We start from the raw sequence: 24,329 nt of genomic DNA, 5'->3' as shown, positions 1-24,329 counted from the left end.
AGAAAAAGAATGGGAAAGAGATTTTCATGGACAGTGGTAGCCTTTCCCAACATTTATGAATAACTATATTGAGAAAGAAGCCAAAAAGGTTTTCCTTTCAATTTAAAAATAGGACCTAGGCAGGGCATGGTGGCATGAGCCACCTGTAATACCAGCACTTTGAGAGGCTGAGGCGGGCGAACCACTTGAGGTCAAGAGCTCGAGACCAGCCTGGCCAACATGGTGAAACCTCGTCTATACTAAAAATACAAAAATTAGCTGGGCATGGTGGCACACACCTATAATCCCAGCTACTCAGAAGGCTGAGGCAGGAGAATCGCCTGAACCCAGGAGGCTGGGGCTTCAGTGAGCCGAGATCGTGCCACAGCACTCCAGCCTGGGCGGCAGAGCAAGACGCTATCTCAAAAAATAATAACAATAGTAAAAATAAATAAATAAAAATAGGACCTAATAGAGCAGAAAGGTTTTGTTTGTTTTTCAACTTTTATTTTAGACTCAAGGGGTACATGTGCAGGTTTGTTACAAGGGTATATTGCATGATGCTGAGATTTGGGGTACAATTGAACCCATCACCCAGGTAGTGGGCATAGTACCCAACAGTTATTTTTTCAACCTTTGCCCCCATTTCCTCCTTCCCCCCTCTTGGAGTCTACAGTGTCTACTGCTCTCATCTTTATGTGCATGTGTACCCAAAGTTTAGCTCCCACTTACAAGTGAGAACATGCAGTATTTAATTTTGTTTCTGCATTAATTCACATAGGATAATGGCGTCCAGCTGTACCCACATTGCTGCAAAGGACATGATTTTGTTCTTTTTTTATGGGTAGTATTCCATGGCGTAAATGTACATTTTCTTTATCCATTCCACTGTTGATAGGGACCTACACTGATTGCATGTCTTTGCTATTGTGTATAGTGCTGCGATGAACACATGGGTGCATGTGTCTTTTTGGTAGAACAATGTATTTTCCTTTGGGTTTATACCCTCCATGCCCAGCCTATTTTTGGTTCTTTGAGGACTCTCCAAATTGCTTTCTACAGTGGCCTTGCCAACGTCTGTTGTTTTTTGACTTTTTTAATAATGGCCATTCTGACTGGTGTGAGATGGTATCTCATTGCAGTTTTGATTTGCATTTCACTGATGATTAGTGATAAGCAATTTTCATGTTTGCTGGCTGCTTGTAAGTCTTCTTTTGAGAAGTGTCTGCTCATGTCTTTTGTCCACTTTTTAATGGGGTTAGAGCAGACAGTTTAAGAACTACTAAGAAAATTGTGCAAAAGAAGAGAACCAAAAGTGGACTTCTCTGACCAGATAATCAGAAATACATTCAAAAGCCACTGTAATGAAATCAATATGGCACTGGCATAGAAACGGACACACAAATGAGCAGGACAGAATAAAGATCTTAATTACAGATTACAGCACATATGGCACAATGTGCTATCAAAGGTTACATTTTAATTCAGCAGGAAAGAATACATATTTTTTAAAATTATAATCGAAAAACTGGTTATCATCTAGCAAAAAAACAGAATTGCATTTTTATCTTACATTATATGTAAAAAACAAGTATCAGGCAGAATAAAGACAAATGTAAAAAATAAATCATAGTAACACATCTACAACAAAATTTAGAAGATGACAGGTCTTGTAGATATGCTTAACAAAGACCAGAAACTTCAAAAGATAAACAAAAGGTTAAAAATTTCCTATTATGAAAAAAAACACAAACTTAAGCAGTTAAACTGGAAAAAACATGACATGTAGAGAAAGAGCAGATCCAAGTTATCAAGTTTATTCAAAAAATACTCAAATGCACTAGAAGTCAAGGAAATAACAGTTTAACAATGAGATATCACTTCAGTAAAAATTTAAAAGATATATCTTCAATCATACTACCATATTTCATTGGTCTAAATGTGATTATGACATCATTTGGAAAGAAATATTATGATATATATTAAAATTTAAAGAACTTACACCTTTAATTTAGCAATCCTACTCCTGAGAATCAATTCTACAGAAATAAAAGTAACCATACATAAGGAAATATATACAAGAACGTCACCTACTTTCCAATTTCTTTTTTTTTTTTTACCTAGACAGTCTCACTCTGTCGCCCAGGTTGGACTGCAGCGGCACAATCCCAACTCACTGCAACCTCTGCCTCCCGGATTCAAGCGATTCTCCTGCCTCAGCCTCCCTAGTAGCTGGAACTACAGGTGCCCACCACCATGCCCGGCTCATTTTTGTATTTATAGTAGAGACAGGGTTTCACCACATTGGCCAGGCTGGTCTGGAACTCCTGACCTCAGGTGATCCGCCCGCCTCAGCCTCCCAAAGTGCTGGGATTACAGGCGTGAGCCACCGTGCCCAGCCCCAATTTCTTATTTCTACAAAGAGTTGTTTCAATCAACACAGAAATGGCTAAATAAATTACAATACACTTTAATCAATTAACACAAATCCAATCATTAAAAAGAATTAGAGTTTTATCAAGTGCTTTGGTAGAATTTATTTAATGCAGTGTTGAGTAAAAAATAAAATGCTATTTTAAGAAAGCATAATATGATCAGGTTTTAAAAAAGAAAACTACAACCAAAATATCCCTTTATATGTGTGTTCTGACATCAGTTTGCGTATTTAAAGGCAGACATACATATGCACATCTCTATGTACAAGAGCATAGAAGAAAAGAATAGGTGGGCAACACGTAAAGGAACTGGGGAGAAGAATGGGTGTGCGTATAAGATATGGATCAGGAAGGATATGTGAATGGCCTCGGAAGCCAAGGAATGAAGGAAGTAAAGAAAAAAAACAACTTGAGAAGTAAAGGAAAAAAAAGAGACTATACTTTTTAAAAAGTATATGGCCACGTTTACATATATACATGTAACAAATATATATGCATATTTGATAAAATTATAAAAATTGCTACCATCAGAAATGAACTCTGAATTACCAAAGGACTAGAACTGTCAAAATATTACATGAAGTCAAGTTGAGCAATGAAGACGCCTGCCATCAGCAATGTTGACCTCTGAAGAAAAATATAATCAAGAAAAATCTATTAGGAATAAGAACCTGTTGATACTGTATTGCCAGAAGGTGGCAAGATGTCTCGTTCTACCCTAGTTTTTCTCTTGAATATAAAAAGTAATTACTGTATAAGGTACAGAAAAAAAGTAAACTTTGAAAGACATCAAATGAAAGGTAAGCTGGTCTCCCACCCCAAACTCCTTCTTCTTTTCCACCCACACACCATAGTTTCTTGTCATCCATCCTTCTTCATACACATCTTTGTACACATGTAAGTACATCATTAGGGTAAAATACTAGCAGAATAACTGTTGTGACAGAGTATATACATTTTAAGTTATGATAGATTTTGTCAAATCGCCTCCCAAAGAGGCACCAGTTTATACTCCCATCTTCGAAAAATGCTGCATTGTGAATCCGATATGTTAGTGGTGATTTAAAATTGAATTTACATTGTACAGCTTGGCATAGATCTGTTTCACTCAATAATGGTACACACAGAAAGGACAGAATATTTAAATCAGGGAAGAAAGAAATATTAAGAAGACTGTAAGGCTTCTGGAAGAAAGCAAAGAATTAAGAAAGGGTGGCACAGGCAGCAAGCAAGCCATCACTGGGAGAGATGATGGGGGATACTACATAGGCCAACTAGTAAGACCCTTAAGCCCAGATTTGGATACTAAAAAAGAATCCCCAAAAGTTTAAACTCCATTACAGAGGCCCTTTTACTGCTCCTTTAGTCCCTTACACAGAACCCAATTTTACCCATCTAAAATATCTATAAAAATAAAACCAAAAAAGTTTAAAATAGAGAAGTATGCAATGCTCAGAATCCCATAAATTAGACATTATTGGTACTTTCAATTTACAGATAAGAATATGAACCTCCTTCCTGACTAGATATAAAGTTTTAAAAAATACATATATACATAAATATAAAAATAAACACAACTCATAGAGGTAAAAAATATCATAAAACTCCAGCAGGATAAAAAGAAAAGTGAACATCCTCTCCCCTAAACTCTCAGTGCTACTGACCAAAGATAAATACCAGTTTCCTGTGAATCCTTAAAAAAATAAAAATAAAGATATAAAATATGCATAGGCCTGCATATAGCTAACATATGACTTTAACTGATTTTAAAAAAATCAGTTAAATATTATGAAAATTTGCAAACATGTAAAAGAGCAGAAAGAGGAGACAGTTAATGAATGCTTATATACCTATCACCCAGCTTGAACAGTTAGCAAATCATGGCCAATCTTATATCTCCTCCTCTCCCTGCTCCAAGAGGTATTCTCAAGCAAATTCCAGGTATCAGATATCTCATCATTTTAATATATAAAATTCTTAGCAAACGCCAATATCTGATTTCCAAATCCAGACTAGACATAGAAACTTAAAAAGTGGTTGGGAGAGTATAAAAAGGTTTAATCATTGGAAAAAAAAAATGATAGCTACCAGAAGAAAAGAAAATAAAGTAAATGAAAACAACTATTTAATTACAGCTATACATAACAGTGACTCATCAAGAACTTACAGTCATGTTTACGATCTTTGTTTTAAACAGGTAGGAAACTATGTTTTTTAAAGCTAAAATGGCTAAAAGACAAGTTTACCTTTTAGGAAGTTAATCAGAAGGTGTTGCACTCATGCCAAACAGTGTTTCCCTCAAACAATAACCAATAAATGAGGCCTTACTACATTTAGCTATGACTTGAGAGACAGACACATGGAGGGTCTGGGGTGAAGGATGGTTGATGACACAAGGAAAACACATACCATAGAAACAGGAATTAAAAATGATGATTAAAATATGAATCTCTCAAATAATGCCTCCTGATAGTTTAAAATGGTAAAGAACAACTACTATCACTATTTAATGAACACTTCTTTGGGTCAGACACTCACTGGGAAATAAGTACTTTAAAGTTAACAGCTCATTTAATCTCAGAATCTCTTCAGGTAGGTAATTAAGACAAGACACTACTTGCCCAAGGTCAATCAGCTAACGGACTTCCCTTGTCTTAGCAGAACTGTAGTTCTGCTATAGTAGGCTTCAACTTTCTCCAAAATGTAAGATTCAAATACTATTTGTTATCATTCCTCTGGGGCAAATGTTTACTTGTGATAAACACTGTGCAAGAAGTCAAGCATCATTATGATTTGTGATTAAAGTTACATATATCACATATCATGGATATTTTTATTCCAAAAGAATTATTACATACAGTACTTGTCAAAAACTGATAGACCTATAGATACTCGTGTAGCCTTTCCTACACTTCCAGTGACCAGAAAGCTTATTGGAGAGTTTTACTGATAAAGATCTTCCTTTTATAGTTTCTAAAATTATTTCCTGTAACTTCAACCTATTCGTCTGGCTGGACTGATAAAGATTAATTTTTTTTTTCCCACAAGTCAGCCTTTTTAAAAATCAGCATAATCTTTGCAAATAGTCTCCATGTTAAATATCCTTAGTCCTGGCTGGGCACGGTGCCTAATGCCTGTAATCCCAGCACTTTGGGAGGCCCAGGCGGGTGGATGGCTTGAGGTCAGGAGTTCGAGACCAGCCTGGCCAACATGGTGAAACCTCGTCTTTACCAAAAATACAAAAATTAGCCGGGCACGGTGGTGGGGGCCTGTAATCCCAGCTACTCAGGAGGCTGAGGCAGGAGGATCGCTTGAACCCAGGAGGTGGTGGCTGCAGTGAGTCGAGATCATGCCACTGCACTCCAGCCTGGGTGACAGTGAGACTCTGCCTCAAAAATACAACTAAATAAATAAATATTCGTAGTCCCGATTCCAGCTGGATATGGTTTTCTCATTTTTTCTTTTTTTTTTTTTTAAAGATAGGGTCTTACTCTGTCACCCAGGCTGGAGTGCAGTGGCATCATCAGAGCTCACTGCAACCTCAACCTTCCAGGCTCAAACAATCCTCCAACCTCAACCTTCAGAGTAGCTGGGACTACAGGCACATGCCACAATGCCCAGCTAATTTTTTAAAAAATTTTTGTAGAAACAGGGATCCAACTATGTTGCCCAGGCTGGTCTCAAACTCCTGATCGGGCTCAAGTGCTCCTCCTCCCTTGGCCTCCTAAAGTGCTGGGATTACAGGTGTAAGCCACCGCGCTCAGCTTGGTTTTCTCATTATCTTTACTGCCTTCTTCAGATGTGCATGTCAGAGTTTCTCTTAAAAGTGGCTCCCCAAATTCAACACAAAACTCCTGCAGAGAGCCTAACCAGAGCAGAATGAAAGGAAACTATTAATTCTCTGGGCCTATATTTTAAAATTATATTCAGTACTTTCTCTCATCACCACGTCATTTTTTTGTATATTAAATTTGCAGATAACACCTCTGTCTTTTGCACATTCATTCAAGAAGCATTGATTAAACATGTATGATGCAACCACACCAGCTTCTCTTTTATCCAGGCTTCCTTTTCCTAAACTCAGCTTTTGTTGTTGTTAAACAAAATAGTCTTATTTTCACTGTCTTTTTCCTCTAAGCAGGCATTACTACTTGACATACTATATATTGATTTTATTTGTCTATTATCTATATCTGCTCCTAAAATATTATTTGGGCCGGGCGCAGTGGCTCACGCCTGTAATCCCAGCACTTTGGGAGGCCAAGGTGGGCGAATCATGAGGTCAAGGGATCGAGATCATCCTGGCCAACAAGGTGAAACCCTGTCTCTACTAAAAATGTAAAAATTAGCTGGGTGTAGTGGCGTGCGCCTGTAGTTCCAGCTACTTGGGAGGCTGAGGTAGGAGAATTGCTTGAACCCAGGAGGTGGAGGGTGCAGTGAGCCGAGAACGCACCACTGCACTCCAGCCTGGTGACAGAGCAAGACTCTGCTCAAAAAAATAAATAAAATATTATCTGGAACGTAACAGGCACTAAATATTTGCTGAACTAACTCATGAATAGATAGAAGAGGTTAAAACATCACATTCTTTATGGCTTCTGGACAAGAGGCTCCAGGCTACTGCCAGATGATCTTAGAGCTTTATCAATAAATACAGGTAATCAGAAAAGCCATATGACTGCCACATACCCTCTAGAATTTACTATAATAGTCTAGTACAGGAATTGTAGGTCTTGATTACTTTAAAACACATGGTGGCTTTTACTGTTGATCTCAATTATGTTCCCTACTTTTTCCTATTCTAAAATATGTAATCTGAAATACAAATATATATTTCTCTATTATTAATAGTGAGTAACTGGTAAACTCTGTTGAACTATGCTAGGAAATGTCAGAGAATACTTATCCCTAGGTCAGAGCTGAGCTACCATCTCTATCTCTACACAGTTGTGCCCTAACGTACTGACTCCAACCATGATCACCTTCAAGCACAGTCAGTTTAAATGTCACTTCCCTTGTAGCTTCACTGTTTCAGAAAGAGTTGTAACTGTACAATCTGTGGTTTGACTTCAGATCTTCAGATTCGTTTAAATTCAAAACATATCTAAGGAGCCACCACTGTTTATAATATACTACTTAGCATTCCCTTCTATGGAAATCTCAGAGAGCTCCACTCCCATGGGGTCATTACTGTTAAGTTACATGTGAACCTATTCCATTCTTACTGAATTACAGTACAAATGTATTATAGCAGGTAGAACTTTCTCTCCATGTCAGTTTAGTGCAATTGTTCCCAAACTGTGTTGTACATCAGAATCACATGTAAGTCTTTTATAAGCATAGAATCCCCAGCCAACTTTGGACTTACTGAATCCAAACTAGGGGGTGGGGTCCAAGAATATTTTTAAACGGCTCCTAAGATAATTTCACTTGGAAACTATATACTGGTTGAGAGTACAAGAAAAATTCTCATGATACAATGCCATATCTCCTGGGTAAAATAGAATGTCAAGGCATAAAGACATACATACTGGCATACATACTAGCTGAATACTTGATGAAATATATTTAATGATTTAATCATAATTGAAGATAAACTTGACAGCACTTAGGATATGCCTACTTCAAAGGAATTCATATACAATATTGATGAAAGTAACTCATAAGAATTTCCAAACTAGACTCTAACCTCTGTTGCTCTCATCCCACATAGTAATTACTTGCCCCAGCCAATCAGGTCCCTTAGCCCTTCTGAACCAGAATACCTTCCTCCCCTTTCTTTTCTACTGGCCTCAGGACAGCAAATAGGCTTTACAAAACTCTGCTAGTACAGCACCACACATATATTTCTGTTATCCTGTATTACAATAATTTATATACCTCTCTGTCTTTCCCTACTAGAATGTGAGCATAAGAGCAGGGATTGTTTATCAATTGCTGCAGTCTCAGCTGCTACCAATGAAAGCAGTAAATAAATCTTTGCTTAGTGAAGAAATGAAAGAAAATGCCCATTTTGAAGCCTTATTCAAGTAAGATCGTCTTAAGGGTTCCAGTCCTAAAAATTAGTACCAAAAGATTCTGTGATACTAAATTTAAAAATAATATAATTGGAACATTTTCCAAGATAATTAATAAGAATTTATTAAGTATCCACTGCAAGCCAAAATGCTAAAGTTACCAAGATAAATAGGCTTTGTTCTTGATAATCGGGTAAATAATATGGGTTGTCAGGATGAAAGAGTTACCAGCCTACCCTGTCACTGATTTATGACTTACATCACAGTGCCTTGCAGGCCAAACTCTGTTAAGCCTGCAGGTGCCCCACCCCTCCACCAAGGTAGCTAAAAAATACCAGACTGAGAATTCAGATCAACATCTCCATGTTGCTTAGCCCATGACAGCTCTCCAGAGTTGACTCCAACAGGAAAACTTAAAAAGCTGAGTTGCAGAGTCTCCTATCATCATCATAAATAATTTTAATGTCTGTGTAACTATTATTCAAAAAAGGAAACTATCTCCTGGACTAAAACAAACAAAAACTATTCCTACTGGCATACATCGGGAATATTTTCATGTTAAAAAATTAAAGTTTACTCATAGAACTAATACAGATGCCCTGATTTATTACTCAAACATTCATGTGGCTTTGAAACCTCTACTCTCTTTGCTTTGCAGGCAGAGTATAATAAACAATTACTAGAGCAAAAACTTGTGGTCCTGAGTTTCTGGAAGATTTAATGTCTTCATACTTATTTTGCATTTCCCTTACCCCAGAAGTTTCCCAATCCTTAATAAAGGAAATATTATAGAATTGGAGAAAGAGATTTCATTAAGCTAGAATAAGGTAAATAATAAAATCTTATATTAAGCTAGAACTGATATTAACAATCATGTTTTCCAGTCACATCAATTTATAGATGAAAAAAAAATCTGATCATAGGAGCCAGAAACTCTGATTCCCAGGTTAGTGCTTACACTAATTTGCACAATAAATAAAAGCAAAAATTCCAGACACTCAGAAACTCAAGGTCTACTAAATGCATGTCATTCAAAGGTTTTGTTAAGAGTTCAGAATTGTTATAAATGTGCAAACAGAAGCCCTCCATAGCTGGCCATAGACAAGGATTTCCTGTAGAAGGGGAAGAAAATAAAATTTTAAAACATTTTCACAGAATATCATCTTTAAAAAACCTGTAACATGAGATAAATGGTATCCTCTCTACATAGGCACTTCTTTTATGCCTCAATCCTGCAAGACCCATGTATTCATTCATTTATGCACTCAGCAAATATTTACTAAGCACCTGTTGCATGGGTAACTGGGAAATACAGCAATGCACAAAACAAAATTCCTGCTCACATGGAGGTTACATTCTTGTGGTAAAAAAATGTATTTTCAGGTCATGATAAGTACAATGGAGAAACAAAAAGTGGGGAAAGAAGATAGGGACAGTGGATGGTAGGATAATGAATTTAAATAGAATGCTCAGAGAAAGTCTTAATGAGAAAGTAAAATCTTAATAAAGATTTAAATAAGGTTAGGTTAGGCCTGGCACAGTGGCTCAAGCCTGCACTCCCAGCACTTTGAGAGGCCAAGAAAGGAGGATCACTTGAGCCCAGGAGATAGAGGCTGTAGTGAGCATATTTGCACCACTGTACTCCAGTCTGGGCAACGGAGCAAGACCCTGTCTCAAATAAATAAATAAATAAATAAATGAAATTAGGCAGTAAGTCATGTAGATATGAGGGACAAAGCATTCAAGATCAAGATCTCACAGCCTATCAGTTTCAAAGAAACTGCACGAAGACAATATGGTTAGAGCTGTATGAACAAAGTAACGTGAGAACATGAAATCAGGGGCGGGGGCAGGAGGGCCAGGTCAAAGGAGAATCTACACTTGAAAATTTCTATTAAAAATATGAAATATTATCTTAGCTAATGTGGATTAAGTCAACAGCCTTAGTAGGGATAATCCAATTTAACAAGAGATTTAGCATGAATTGCTAACGGTAGAATTTCTGATAATATCAACAGGTTACTTGAGACATTATTTTTGGACAGTCCCAGCATCCACTAAATTGTACTTCAGAGTATTATCAACTACTCTTCCGACTAGCTTTGATGCATCATCAGTCAATTTACTAGGTGGTGAGTGCTGAAAGGAAGAAAAGAAGGCAGAGGATGAGAGAATTCATATGCTCTCAATTGCAAGAGAAGTGGAGGAGTGTTTTACTTTCCACATCTCAGGAGGATATGCTAACATATAATTCAGAATAACCAGGTGGCCAATCAGATAGTGGTTCAAACTAAAAGCTGAAGTCTAACAAATTCCACAGAGCCAACTTATCCTTTACCCAATACTCATACTACTGTAAGCAACTCAAGGACAACAGTTTATTTCTCTGCATTCCTCAGAGTCTACTATAGAGAGTTATTTTAGGGCCTCACATTTTATATTGCCTTGCTAACAGACATAAAAATTACCTCAATTCATGAAAAAAGGCACTCCATCTGAGTTGTGGAACATACATCTTTCTTACACACCCGTCTTTAAAAACCTGGGCTACAGATAAGCATCACATTTTCTCTCTTTCTTATGTTCCTCAAGATAATGTATTCTACTCCAAAATGACAAGGGTTTATCTCAATTTTATCTTCTAAAGTATCCATATGTTTCAAATCCCTTATCCTGAATTATTTTCCTCAGATACCTACTGACAAGCTCCTCGGTTCTCAAACTATAATGATAATTATAAACTACAATGTGCCATACAAATATAGTGTTAATATTTGTATTTATTGTATGCAACCAAATATAACGAGGTCTCACAAAGTACCCATTGTACTATGGATTTATATGTAACTACAGGTGGCAAGACCTCGTCAATCTTTGGAATAATTTCCAGACTCAAATTGGCTTTAAATTCTTTTATGTTATTTCTAACCAGCATTTTTAAATGAGCTAAATTTATATCGCATGCTCTTTTTATCTGAGCTAAGATACATAAAAATAAAGATTTGAAAATACATATCAAACACAATTGTATTTTTTTTTTTTTTTTTTGAGATGGAGTCTCACTCTGTCCCCCAGGCTGGAGTGCAATGGCACCATGTCAGCTCACTGCAACCTCCGCCTCCCGGGTTCAAGTGATTCTCCTGTCTCAAGCTTCCAAGCAGCTGGGATTACAGGCATCTACCACCACGCCAGGCTAATTTTTTGTATTTTTAGTAGAGACGAGGTTTCACCATGTTGGCCAGACTGGTTTCGAACTCCTGACCTCAAGTGATCCGCCCACCTTGGCCTCCCAAAGTGCTAGGATTTCAGGCATTAGCCACCCACCACGCCTGGGCAACACAATTGTATTGAGAATATCCCCTATGGGCCGGGCACGGTGGCTCACACCTGAAATCCCAGCACTTTGGGAAGCCGAGGCGGGTGGATCACCTGAGGTCAGGAGCTCGAGACCAGCCTGGCCAACTTGGAGAAACCCCATCTCTACTAAAAATACAAAAATTAGCTGGGCATAGTGGTGGGCACCTGTAATCCCAGCTACTTGGGAGGCTGAGGCAAGAGAATCACTTGAACATGGGAGGCGGAGGTTGCAGTGAGCCAAGATTGTGCCATTGCACTCCAGCCTGGGTGACAGAGCAAGACTCCGTCTCAATAAAGGCAAAAAAAAAAAAAAGAATATGCCCTATGGATTTGACGATGGTTACACAACTGTGAATATAGTAAAATTCTTTGACCTGTATACTTTAAATGGGTAAATTGTATGGTATGTGAATTGTATCTTATTAAAGTTACTTCAAAAAGTGGAAAAAGAAAAAATATTCCCCATGAAAGGCAGAGAATAATGGACTCTTAAAATTCTGCCTTTATACTTTATGTTATGTCATATCCCAAAATACTGTTATTAGATAAATTCAAAATATAATTGATAGGTCATCATTTTAAACTGAAATTCACAGCTGGAAAAATTCATTCTTTACATGCTAAACTAAAACATAATACAAAAATCCTACACTAAGTGGTGCCAACTGCCCTCCTTAGCAGGTTCTTTTATTTATAACCTTCTCTCCAATCCTACTGCTATCTTACTTGAGACCTTCTCTTTCTGTTATACTAATGCAATGGTTTCCAACCACTCTCCCTACCTTCAGTCCTATTCTTGTTATACATAGTTAACAAAGTAATCTTCCTAAAATGAAAAACTGGGAGCTGGATAAAGTAAGAGATCACAAAGAATACGATTTTAAGCAAGACTGCTGTGTATTTGACCTCAGGTTCTACCACCTGTTAGCAGTTTGATCTTGCACAAATTTCTTAAACTTGTCAAGCCCTCATTTCCTCTTCTGTAAATTGTGGACAATGATATCTTCCTCAAGGGATCAGTATGAGAACTAAAGATACAGTAGAAGAAGCTCCTAAAGTAGGCACCTAGAAATGTTAGCACTTTTGCCTCTTTGAAAGTTTGAAGCATTAACCTTTCTAAAAGCTATCACATCTTTAGGGAAACTTCTTAAGGAGGATAAAGTCACACAAGATAGTATTTGCAACAAAAATAACAACATTGGAATGGCTTATTGAGAACACTTGCTTTTGAGTGGGGGAGTTTATTTGCAGAATCAAACTATGATGAGAAAGTTGTTTCCTAAATGCGCAGAAATCCAGAGCTAGGCAGGTATCTCTCAGCCAAGAACTGCTTGGATGAGGCTTGCTTTCCCCCAGCAACTGCAGGGACTCATTGTCCCAAGTTTCTTTCCAAAATTCAGTTTTTTACAGTGCCTCTAACAAACCTTTTAATTATTCTAATTATGAATAAATTACCATTTGAGAAAAAGAATCAAAGCAGTAGTTTCTAACCATCTTGAAGGAATTACCTTTTTCTTCCTAATAGCTGTGTAATCACTTTTGATGGATTGGAAATAGGTCCGACAAGAGGAAGAGAAGAAATGATTAGTGACAACTGTACACCTCTCTCCAGTGGGAATTTCTAAAAAATAAAATAAGGATGTAGTACTGGAGACCCACCAGGTTAAGATGTTTGATCCAATGGGAATAGTAATCCAACGTTTGGAGACTTTAGCTCAAGTTATTAATTCTTCTTCCAGTACCTCACAGAACAAACCACATTCAAAGGATGCCATGAATGACTTCAGACAGAAAACCTTTTCTTGGTAAGCTTTATTTTATTAATAATACTGAACCAGTATCAATGATCATGTTCTCATGCTCCTTCAAATAATGGCCAGGCTCTAGGAAGAATCTTGGTAGAGACCATGAAGAGAACATAACAAATGTCTGTATTTTCTGTTCCTAGTTGCTAAAATTCTAACAGTCTACACTTAATAATAAAAATGCTTGTTGGATTCATAGGATATGGTGATTAAATGAACAGAAATGCAGTATTCGAATCTCATGATTCTGTACGTTGTGACTCAAAAACATCAAGGGTAAAGGAAACTCCAAATAAAGATTTCAGAAGACAGACAATGATGATATGCAGAACTGAATATTGTAAAAATCAGTGGACCATCTAGGGGCAATATCTAGCCTGTAGCAGATGACGAGAGACTAGAATATGTAGAAAGTCAGCGCTAGACAAACAAGCCAAGAAGGTGTCTCTGTATGTACAACAGTAGAGGGCAGAAACTCCTGGCTTATGGGGCTGGATCAATCCTGTGGATGCATTTTGACCTACACAGTATTTAAAAGTTGGGAGGCTGCATATAAATATTGAGGCTTCTGTTTTTATAGAAGAAGTGTAGCATCTGTCACCACTGAGTTTGTAATCCCTTATGTAATCCCTTGATACAGGACATGCACCTTTCAGTTCACCACAGGGCAGAGTGACAGTGGTCACCCCACCATCTCTAGACACCAAGTATCAAACTCTCATATTATCATTGAAGGTTATACTGTGGTTTGTCCCATGAAAGAGACATAATTCTTTATACTTATGTCTCTACGAAAAGTGTTAACAGGGTTCAGAGCATGCCACCCCAAAATATGTCACTTTGGCATATTGATTATCTTGAGTTAAGGGCACTAGAAAAACAGCAGATACAAGAAGGCACTCTGACCTTCCTTTCCTTCCTGAAAGCAGAAGATAACATTTCCATGTGAAAGGTGCCCTCCCTGTACCAGGAGGAAGGAAGACATTCTTATCACCAGAGCCTGAGAGCTGAGGACAAGAGAAATCTGTACAAACAAAGCTTGTTAAACTAACCCTTATCTGCCTAGTCAGTTTTCTAGGACAAACTGCTCTAGCCCAAATCCCTTTGCCTTGTCATGTTTTCACAATTTACTACTCTTTGTCTACTCAGTATATAAGCTTTTGGTCCTCACTGCTTCCTTGGGTCTTCATTTTCTTGTGAGGGCTCCCATGTACATGTAAATTTTTGAATACAATTTGTATGCTTTTTCTCTTGTTAATTTATCTTACATCAGTTTAATTCTTGGGTCCAGCCAGAGACCCTAAATGGACACAGAAGAAATTTTACCTCCCCTACAGTGTGAAACAAAACAACCTATTTTTTTCTCCTTATACCTGGTCCACTTATTCATATTGCCTGGGCACTGCCTAAGCAATCATCAAATAAAATCAGATGGTGATGAAGTGGTTCACAAAAAGCAGGAGTCTAGAGTAGAAGCTAGGAATCAGAGACAAAACAAAAGCCAAAAAGCCAAACGAAGACCCTCAGAGTTTAGTAACTGAAAAGGTAGCAGGATCCAAATTACAATGCAAACAACTTTTAACCTAGCAATTCCAGTAGTAGAGATTTATGCTACAGATACACTCATAAGCAAAATAATTTATGTTCAGTATTATTCTTTGCAGTATTATTTGTAATACCAAAGATCAGAAACACCCTAAATGCCACCATTAGGAGACTACATAAATAAGTTATAGTATAACCATACAATGCAACTATTAAAAAAAATAAGAAAATTCGTTATGTGCTAATATGAAACAGACTCCGAGAGAAAAGAACAAGGAGCTGAATATACACATCAGTTATGAAGGAGCAGCAGGAGGAGGAAAGTAGGGAACAATATAAATAACTATATACAGATTTGTTTTTACACATGCATGAAATATTTCTGGAAGGATACAAAAGAAACTGGTAGTATTAATTCCCTCAAGTAGGAGAACTTAATAACTGAGGGATGGGGGCAGTAAGGAGACTGTTCCCTGGATATATTTTTGTACTTTTTGAATTCTGTAGCAGGTAAAAATTATGTTTTAAAAATGTAACAAGTTGGCTGAGCTGATTCCAAATACGACTAAGAAATTAAGTAACTACTAGAACTGGTGTGGCAATGACCCCCTCCCTCCACATATATGCTATTTTACCTTGTTCAAGGATGCTGGAGATTTTAGCAGGAACCTAGAGGGGGTGAAGGGGTGAGCAGAAGGAGGCTGCGCTGAACTACAGACAATGGAATAAATGGCATGGTGTCTTTTTCCATCTGGCTCCTTGAACTGGTCTAATTCAGCCCAGCACCTCCGGGGCACCCTGAAGACTGGCAGCTCTGAAGCACTAAAGACAGCATTTCTCACACTGCTACTATCCCTCACAGAGGACCCAGTAGCAGTGGCATTGATAGGTACCACACTGGGGTGGCCCGAGGGCGGATGGACTTCCCAAGGAGGCTATAGGGAAAGAGTATTCGTTTCTTTTCTTGAACACATGTCACATTCCATTCAAGGGCTCCTAGAAATACTGAAGAGGACTCTGAAAGGGCTGGGGGGTTTGTGTAAGCAAGAGGAAACTAAAAGTTATTCTCCATTTCTGTCTATAGGTGATGAAGCCTAGAAGCAGTCAATCGATAAAAATATAACAGTAATATGTAGAGAAGTAAAAGAACAGAAAACAATACTCTGGCAAGAGAGCCAAAGGAAATTCTTACTGAATTTTTTTTAAACTTAGGCTACTGCTCACTGAACAGGAAGTAGAAGAGAAAAAACATGAGGATGGCTGGAAAGAGGTTACTCAAGGCTCTGCTGGGAACCAACACACTTAGTTATGCAGTACCTACTTTCTAAAGTGAAATCTTTCAACTGCTTTAAAATGTTTCTTTTCTAAGCCATTGAAAGCAATGAGATCATGTTCTTGATTAAGTGCCAGGTTTTTTTCCTCTGCAACCCAGATTGTTGAAGTTAAAAAGAAGAAAAATTAGAAAAATAAAAAAGTAAAGGTAAGATTTGGGAACAGAAAATAGGGGGAAAACATAAATATATTTTAATAACCTAGTGGTAGAAAATTATGTAATGACCCAATATAGAGTTGTTTTGTTTTTTAAATTGAGGACATCTTGCCCTGTTCCCAAAATACAACAAAGTATTTATTTCGATTCAATTTATCTAACTGCTGTTTTCCTATTCCATTTCATCCAGAGTTAACATATACAATCTCTTTATGCCCCACAGCACAAAATATTTATAAATACACAGATGAGCCATTTGTAAAAGATAGTTTGTGCTGAAACCATAGAGCTTTCTGAACCATAGAAAAGAAAAAAATATGAGGACTAGCCTTAGGTAATTTTGGTTTACATGCTTTTCACAAGGGGAAATAAATAATTTTCACTACTCTAAACAATGGATAGTAAGATAATTTCTAAGATAAGCAAAAAGTAAAATATACAAGAATTAGAAACTAAACTCCATCTTGAAATACAACTCCTATAGGTTATAGAATAAATAACAATAACATGATCCATGTATTAGTATTATACTTTGTATCCACCACAGTGCCTTCCACCTCAATCAGGAGCTATTTAATGTAATTTTATATGTGAATAGAACCTTTATACTTTTCAAAGTACCTTCACATTTCTCATTTGATGCTCACAATGCCCTGTTAAGTAGGTAGGGCAGGTTTCATTCAGTTTTACAATACTAAAAGAGACAGAGAAAAGTTAAGAGATAAATTACGTATCAGTTGTAAGCCAGAGACAGAACGCAAGGGTCCAGAACTCCTGGTCCAATGCTTGTCCAAAAGATGTCTGCAGACCATTATTCCTCCACCCACTCAATATTTATTATGCAACAACTGTGTTCCAGGAACTATTTTAGTCATTAGGAATATAACAGAGAAAAAGAACATACATATTTCTACACTTAGGAAGCTTCCAGTGTAGTTAGAGTCATTACATAAATAACAATACAAATAAATACAAAGTTGCACTTGTGATAAACATTCTAATGGGGTATTGAGTGCTATGAGAGCATATAATGTGGGAGAGTTGACTTTGTCAGAGAGGTTGGGAAAGGATTCACCTTAGGAACTAATGATAAAGCTCATTAACTAGTCTTTTAAAAAAATCTAAAACAGGCCAGGCTCATGCCTGTAATCCCAGCACTTTGGAAGGCCGAGGAGGGCAGATCACCTGAGGTTGGGAGTTCAAGACCAGCCTGACCAACATGGGGAAACCCCGTTTCTACTAAAAATACAAAATTAACCAGGTGTGGTGGCACATGAATGTAATCCCAGCTATCAGGAGGCTGAGGCAGGAGAATTGCTTGAACCCAGGAGATGGAGGATGCGGTGAGCCGAGATAGCACCATTGTACTCTGTTTCAAGAAGAAAAAAAAACTAAAACAATTTTTTTTTTTTAAAGATAAAGCTCAGATCTGAAGGGCAGACATTATATAGACAAAGAAGCAAAGGGAACATCATGCATAAAAGACCTACTATGGGAAGGGCCAAAATACAAGACATTTTTTAAAAAGCAGCCTGTTTGACACACTGCCTGATCCCCAGCTTACTGCAATCAGAGTGTGTGAGGTTAGGGCTGGTGTTTTTTAACAAACTCCTCGGCCGGGCGCTGGTGTTTTTTTAACAAACTCCTCGGCCGGGCGCGGTGGCTCACACATGTAACCCCAGCACTTCAGGAGGCCGAGGCGGGTGGATCACCAGAGGCCAGGAGTTTGAGACCAGCCTGGCCAACATAGTGAAATCTCATCTCTACTAAAAACACAAAAATTAGTCAGGCGTGGTGGTGGGTGCCTGTAGTCCCAGCTACTCGGGAGGCTGAGGCAGGAGAATTACTTGAACCCAGGGAGGCGGAGATTGCAGTGAGCCGAGATGGCACCACTGCACTCCAGTCTGGGCGACAAGAGCAAGACTCCATCTCAAAAAACAAAAACAAAAACTAAACTAAACAAAAAACAAAGTAAGGGTTCAGTGACTCCTGCTCTATTCCAATGACTATTTCAGAGCATCAAAGATGCTTCACTCAGGAATAGAGGGTGACTGAAAACAATGCAAAAATAGAAGAACTGCTACATCCATTCAAAAGCTGCTGAATTATCTGCATTCTAGAGGGTGATATCATTTTTTGTTCTTTCCTCTTTTCTTTTTTTCTTTTTTTTTTTTTCTGAGATGGAGTTTTGCTCTTGTTGCCCAGGCTGGAGTGCAATGGTGCAATCTCGGCTCACTGTAACCTCTGCCTCCCAGGTTCAAGCAATTCTCCTGCCTCAGCCTCCCGAGTAGCTGGGATTACAGGCACATGCCATCATGCCCGGCTAATTTTTTGTATTTAGTAGAAACGGGATTTCACCATGTTGGTCAGGCTGGTCTGGAACTCTTGACCTCAGGTGATCCGCTCACCTCAGTGTCCCAAAGGGCTGGGATTACAGGCGTGAGCCACCGTGCCTGGCTTCTTTTGTTTTTTCAAAGAGACAAAGTCTTGCTTTCTTGCTCAGGTTGGTCTGAAACTCCCAGCCTCCAACACTCCTCCCACACCTTGGCCTCCCAAAATGCTGGGATTGCAGGCCTGAGCCCCCACCATCTTTAATTTAGAAAGGAAGAATTTATGAAGGTGGTGCCATCTGCCCTAGGCTTTTTGCGGTGAATTGAATTTCCACAGATAGAAAAAGGCTACTACTCCAGATAAAGAAATGAAGCGAATGAAAAGATACCCCTGGCCAGGTGAGGTGGCTCATGCCTGTAATCCCAACACTCTGGGAGGCCAAGGCAGAAAGGATCACTTGAGGCCAGGAGTTCAAGACCAGCTGGAGCAACATAGCGAGACCCTGTCTCTACCAAAAAAAAAAAAAAAATTGCCAGGAGTGGTGGTGTGTGCCTGTAATCCTAGCTACTCTTAAGGCTGAAGCTGGAGGATCACCTGAGCCCAGGAGTTTGGGACTGCAGTGAACTATGACTCTATGATCGTGCCACTGTATTCCAGTCTAAGCTAATGAGCAAGACCCTGTCTCTTAAAAAACTAAAAATAACAGAAAAAGATATCCCTTGCTGCTTCATATGAGTGTGAATATTTTATTTTACTGCAGCCCTTCCTAAGTGGTACTTATTTCTAGAAATATCATTCCCATAATACCTGAAAATTGCAGAGGTCTTGCAGCTTACAAATCTTTAATTTTATACTCACAACAAATTCTATTACATTGCAAGAGCAGATATTAATTGTCTCGATTTTGCAGATAAAACTAGCTGAGGGAGCTTTACTTGTGCAAAGTCACATTTCAACACTGCTCTTTGTTTTTAACATATAGATTCCTGACCAACATGATGTGGAAAAGTTATCAAAGTCTGTTATCTGAAATATGGAGAACTGAGTAGGCCTGCGATACCAGACATATAAGAACTCTAGTATGACAAATGGAAACTAAAGCCCGTTATCCTGGCTTAAATTAATAAAGGTCATGAGCAAGAGGTCTCCTGAGGCAGTCAAAAAGAGAAAATGACAGACGGAGATTCAATGAGGGATCTGTGATGACACCTAATAACTGAAGTATAAAAAAAATTATGGATAAAGGAGAAAAAACAAAACTAAGTAGCATAATATACTGAGGGACAAAAATGAATAGACAGCAGACACACGCTTCACCTTCAAAACTTTCTAATTTTTAAAGTTATTTTTCAGTTTTCTCCCATAAATTACCTTCAAGAAAACTCTGATGATCGATCACACTTTCTAGGTCTATGCTGTTCTTGGCCATAAAACATGTTTATTCTTCTCTTCCTTTTCTAACACAGGGGGGCTCTAAATGATAAAATAATAGTCTTGCCTTTGAGATTAAATCTCCACTTTGTGCAAAATATTATGGAAGCTACAAAGAGGAGATCTCTAGTCTCAAGGTTAGTATTTTGGCAACACCAGTAGGTACTAAGAATACTTCCCAAGATTGTATTGAAGAAAATGTGTTGGGTTGCACTCTATTTTCATAAACAAAAAGGACTTTTTTTAATGGAAGAACAAAAATTTCAGAGCCATGATGAAAGAATTCCAAGTCACACAGAAACTGATCCAAAGAATTGGAGGCCTTTGGGTTATGAAACTATCTGGCCTATAGCAAGTACTCTTATGAGATAATAATGTTGTACACATAAGAATAATTTTCCTTTAGGGTGGCATAAAGTAATGGAGATTAGGAATAAACATTAACTGCTAATGAGAAAAACAGAATTTCAATGACTATGGATAACAAACAACTTATTACTACAACCCGAAAGATTTAGGACATCTGTACAGAAATGCTGACACCCACTTCAAAACCACTAGAACCTGTTTATAAGTCTCTTTTTCCATCCCAGCTATGCCACCCTCACTAGCAATCTCACATCTTCCTTCCTGTCTGGCTGACTGGAAAGGTGGTGCACTGACAACTGAAAAATATACATACGGAAAGATGATGATAGCCGATTTTTTTCTTTCACTCTTTTCAATACTACCGTCCTATATCCTGTACTACCTAAAATGAAGAACAATATTGTACTTTAATTGTATTAATTGAACAAAATTCTATATTCCTGTTTTTATATTAAAAGTAGAATGAACATTTTTTTTTAATCTTTCTTGCCCCCAAAACCCTCAGCACAGCTCTTTGAAAGTGGCCTTGGTTGCTGTTTTTTTTTTTAACCCTCTGGTTCAGTGGCCCTTGATGGAAAAAATATTCTTAACCTGTGTAATATAGTAAGTTTAAATTTATAATGGATGAATCTCTATAACCTAACTCTCAGATATTAAAAAGATTCATTTTCTCTGTGCCAAAGACAAGTGGATTTGTGAAGCCATAGAGTTCATCTCATTTGACATGAAATCATTCTCATGTTAGCTCAAAGTGCCTAATATGTTCTTGGGAACCACTTAACTATCTTTCATTTCTCACAGTGGATAATTACATGTTTTAGAGTACAGTTGAATCTCACTACAACTAAAAAAGTACACGGAGGAAATTTCTAGGCAAAAAGTACTCTAATGACCAGTTTTATTATTATTATAGTTTAAATGTATAATACATAGTATTTATGTTATATTAGTTCATATAATTATAAATGATATTATTATTAGTTCTATATTTTAATAGCTCATAAAAGTAATACTGGTGAAAGGGACTGGTCTGGCATAAAACTACAGAGTGTAACAGTGTGAGCAGTTCTTCTCTTATGAGAAAAAAAATGTGATTACACCCACGTTTGATTCCTACAGTCAAGAATCAGAGAGTTAAAATAAACTGGAGTTTATACATCTACTGAAACATTAAAAAATTTTACGCTTCCCTTAGGAGATAATTATAGTTAGTATTGTGAAAAAGAGACATCTTTCCATACTTAGCATTTTTCAAGGGGAGGGACTATTAAGGATCAACTATGTATAATAACAATGGTGATGATGATACATTAAATAAGAATAGCAAGAGCATTTTATATATATTTTCTTCTCTATTTTTTTATTTGACCCTCAATGTAATTCTAGAGAGTAGGCATCAGTATTACCATTTTACAAAAAAAGAAAGCCAACACTCAGAGAAAATAACAAAACACTAATTTACTAAACAGTATCTTTGACAAGTGTCAGAGTCAAGATTACATATTAGAGGTTCCTAAGCTCAGTACACTCTTTTCTATACTATACTGGAGTAATGCATTGCAAAATAAAGCTGCAAATTACACCCATCTTACGGTGCATGTCCTTTTATAATGTGACCTTGCTGCTCTTCCATCATGTCTTTAGAAGTTTATAATTTGATAAAATGGAATTTATCAATATTCTCTTATTGTTCATGTTTTTTGGTTTCTCTCTAAGAAACTTGGCCTTAGCAAAGTTACATTTTCTTCTGTATTTCTTCTAGAAGCTTTATCGTTGCACCTCTTAGGTTTAGGACTATAATCTACTCAACATAATTTCTGTATACAGTATGAAATAAGAATCAAGAAATGCTCCCCCTTACCCTCAAATGGATATCCGGTTCTTCCACCACCATTTGCTCAATGAATTACCTTAGCATATTCGCCAAAAATTAATGAGCCATAAACAAGTCTTTCTAGTCTCTATTCTGTTCAACTGATCTATCCTATGCTAACATCACACAGTCTTAAGTTGTGTAATTCCTCTAATTTTTTTTAAATTGGCTTATTATAGGTATTCTGAATTTCCATATAAATGACAGACTAAGCTTATCAAGTTCTATAAAAGCCTCCCAGGGATTTGATTGAGATTGGGTTCAACCTACGAACAATTTGGAAAGAACTGAAAATTACAAATTATTGAGTCTTCTGATCCATTAACATAGTATATATCTTAATTTATTCAGGTTTTCTTTAATTTATGTCAGCAGTGTTGTATGTTTTTCAGTACCAGGTCTTGTATACATTTATTATTTATTCTTAAGTATTTCATATTTTGATGCCACCATAAGTGGCAATGTTATCGTGCTTTCCCTTTCCAGTTGTTCATTTCTAATATAAGGGTGTACAGAACTAAAAATGATTTATGGGGTTTTTTTGTTTTTTTTTTTTTTTTTGAGACGGAGTCTCGCTCTGTCGCCCAGGCTGGAGCCCAGCGGCGCGATCTCGGCTCACTGCAAGCTCCGCCTCCCGGGTTCACGCCATTCTCCTGCCTCAACCTTCCGAGTAGCTGGGACTACAGGCGCCCGCCACCACGCCCAGCTAATTTTTTTGGTATTTTTAGTAGAGACGGGGTTTCACCGTGTTAGCCAGGATGGTCTCGATCTCCTGATCTCGTGATCCGCCCGCCTCAGCCTCCCAAAGTGCTGGAATTACAGGCGTGAGCCACCGCGCCCGGCCAATTTCTGTATATTATTTCATGTATCCTGTGACTTTACTAAACTAACTTAATAATTCTAAGAGTTTTTAAAAACATATCCCTTAGGATTTTTTTTACAAGCAAATTAGGTTGTCTGTGAATAGAGACAGCTTTGGTTCTTTTTTCCGTAGTCCATATGCCTTTTATTTTCCTGTTTTACTGGCGAGGAGCTATAGTATATTATGAATAGCAGTAGTACCTGCAGAAATTCTTGCCCTGTTGCCAGTCCCAAGAGAAAAGCATTCACTCAGTCTTTGACCATCAAGTACAATGTAAGTTTTGGGTATTTAGTAGATACCCTCTATCAGTTTAAGAAAGTTCTTTTCTATGCCTAGTTTGTTAAGTTTTGGTTTGCTTTTACATTATGAATGATGTCTTTCTGCATCTATTGAACTGATCAGTTTTTCTACTTGAGTCTGTTAATATGGTGAATCACATTGATTTTAGATTGTTAAACCATTGTTACTTTTTTTATATACAAACCTTTTAGTCATCAGGTATTAACCTTTTATTTTTATACTGCTGGATTCAATTTGTTATTTTATCATTTTCTAATATTTTATTAAGGATTTCTGCATATGTTTCTAAGGGACACTGGCCTACAGATTTCCTGTAATGTCTTTGTCTTAGTATTCTAGTAATGCTGGCCTCACGAGTTGAGAAGTGTTACCTTTCTCGTTTTCTGAAAGAGTTTATATGAAATTGTCATTCACTATTTATTCCTTAAATATTTGGAAGAACATTAATTAATTCACCATTAAGCCATGGAGTTTTCTTTGCAGGAAAGGTTTTTAGCTATAAATCCAATTTCTTTAAAAAACATATTAAAGTCCAC

General features: G+C 37.4%; 1 protein-coding gene and 1 long non-coding RNA gene across 19 annotated transcripts in view; one reads left to right on the top strand and one right to left on the bottom strand.

Moving 5' to 3' along the window:
* The window catches only part of HMBOX1 (homeobox containing 1), a 162,803-nt gene that overhangs the window by 94,920 nt on the left and 43,554 nt on the right, over positions 1–24,329 (bottom strand). The gene's annotated exons all lie outside the window — the stretch shown is intronic.
* LOC129060934 (uncharacterized) overlaps positions 1–24,329 on the top strand; it is an 87,922-nt gene that overhangs the window by 25,842 nt on the left and 37,751 nt on the right. For 2 of the 7 annotated variants that reach the window (XR_008527839.1, XR_008527835.2), the window contains exons 4-5: positions 13,528–13,593; positions 16,351–16,618. The exons of 2 other annotated variants lie outside the window; for them this stretch is intronic. This is a non-coding gene — a long non-coding RNA (uncharacterized LOC129060934). Of the gene's footprint in view, positions 1–13,527; positions 13,594–16,222; positions 16,619–24,329 lie in introns of all 7 variants that reach the window. 3 more of the 7 variants (XR_008527840.1, XR_008527838.2, XR_008527836.2) reach the window with 2 other exon arrangements.

Source organism: Pongo abelii, chromosome 7 (assembly GCF_028885655.2).
Source record: "Pongo abelii isolate AG06213 chromosome 7, NHGRI_mPonAbe1-v2.0_pri, whole genome shotgun sequence".
Taxonomy (NCBI): Eukaryota; Metazoa; Chordata; class Mammalia; order Primates; family Hominidae; genus Pongo; species Pongo abelii.
This window is presented reverse-complemented; position numbering and strand designations above follow the sequence as displayed.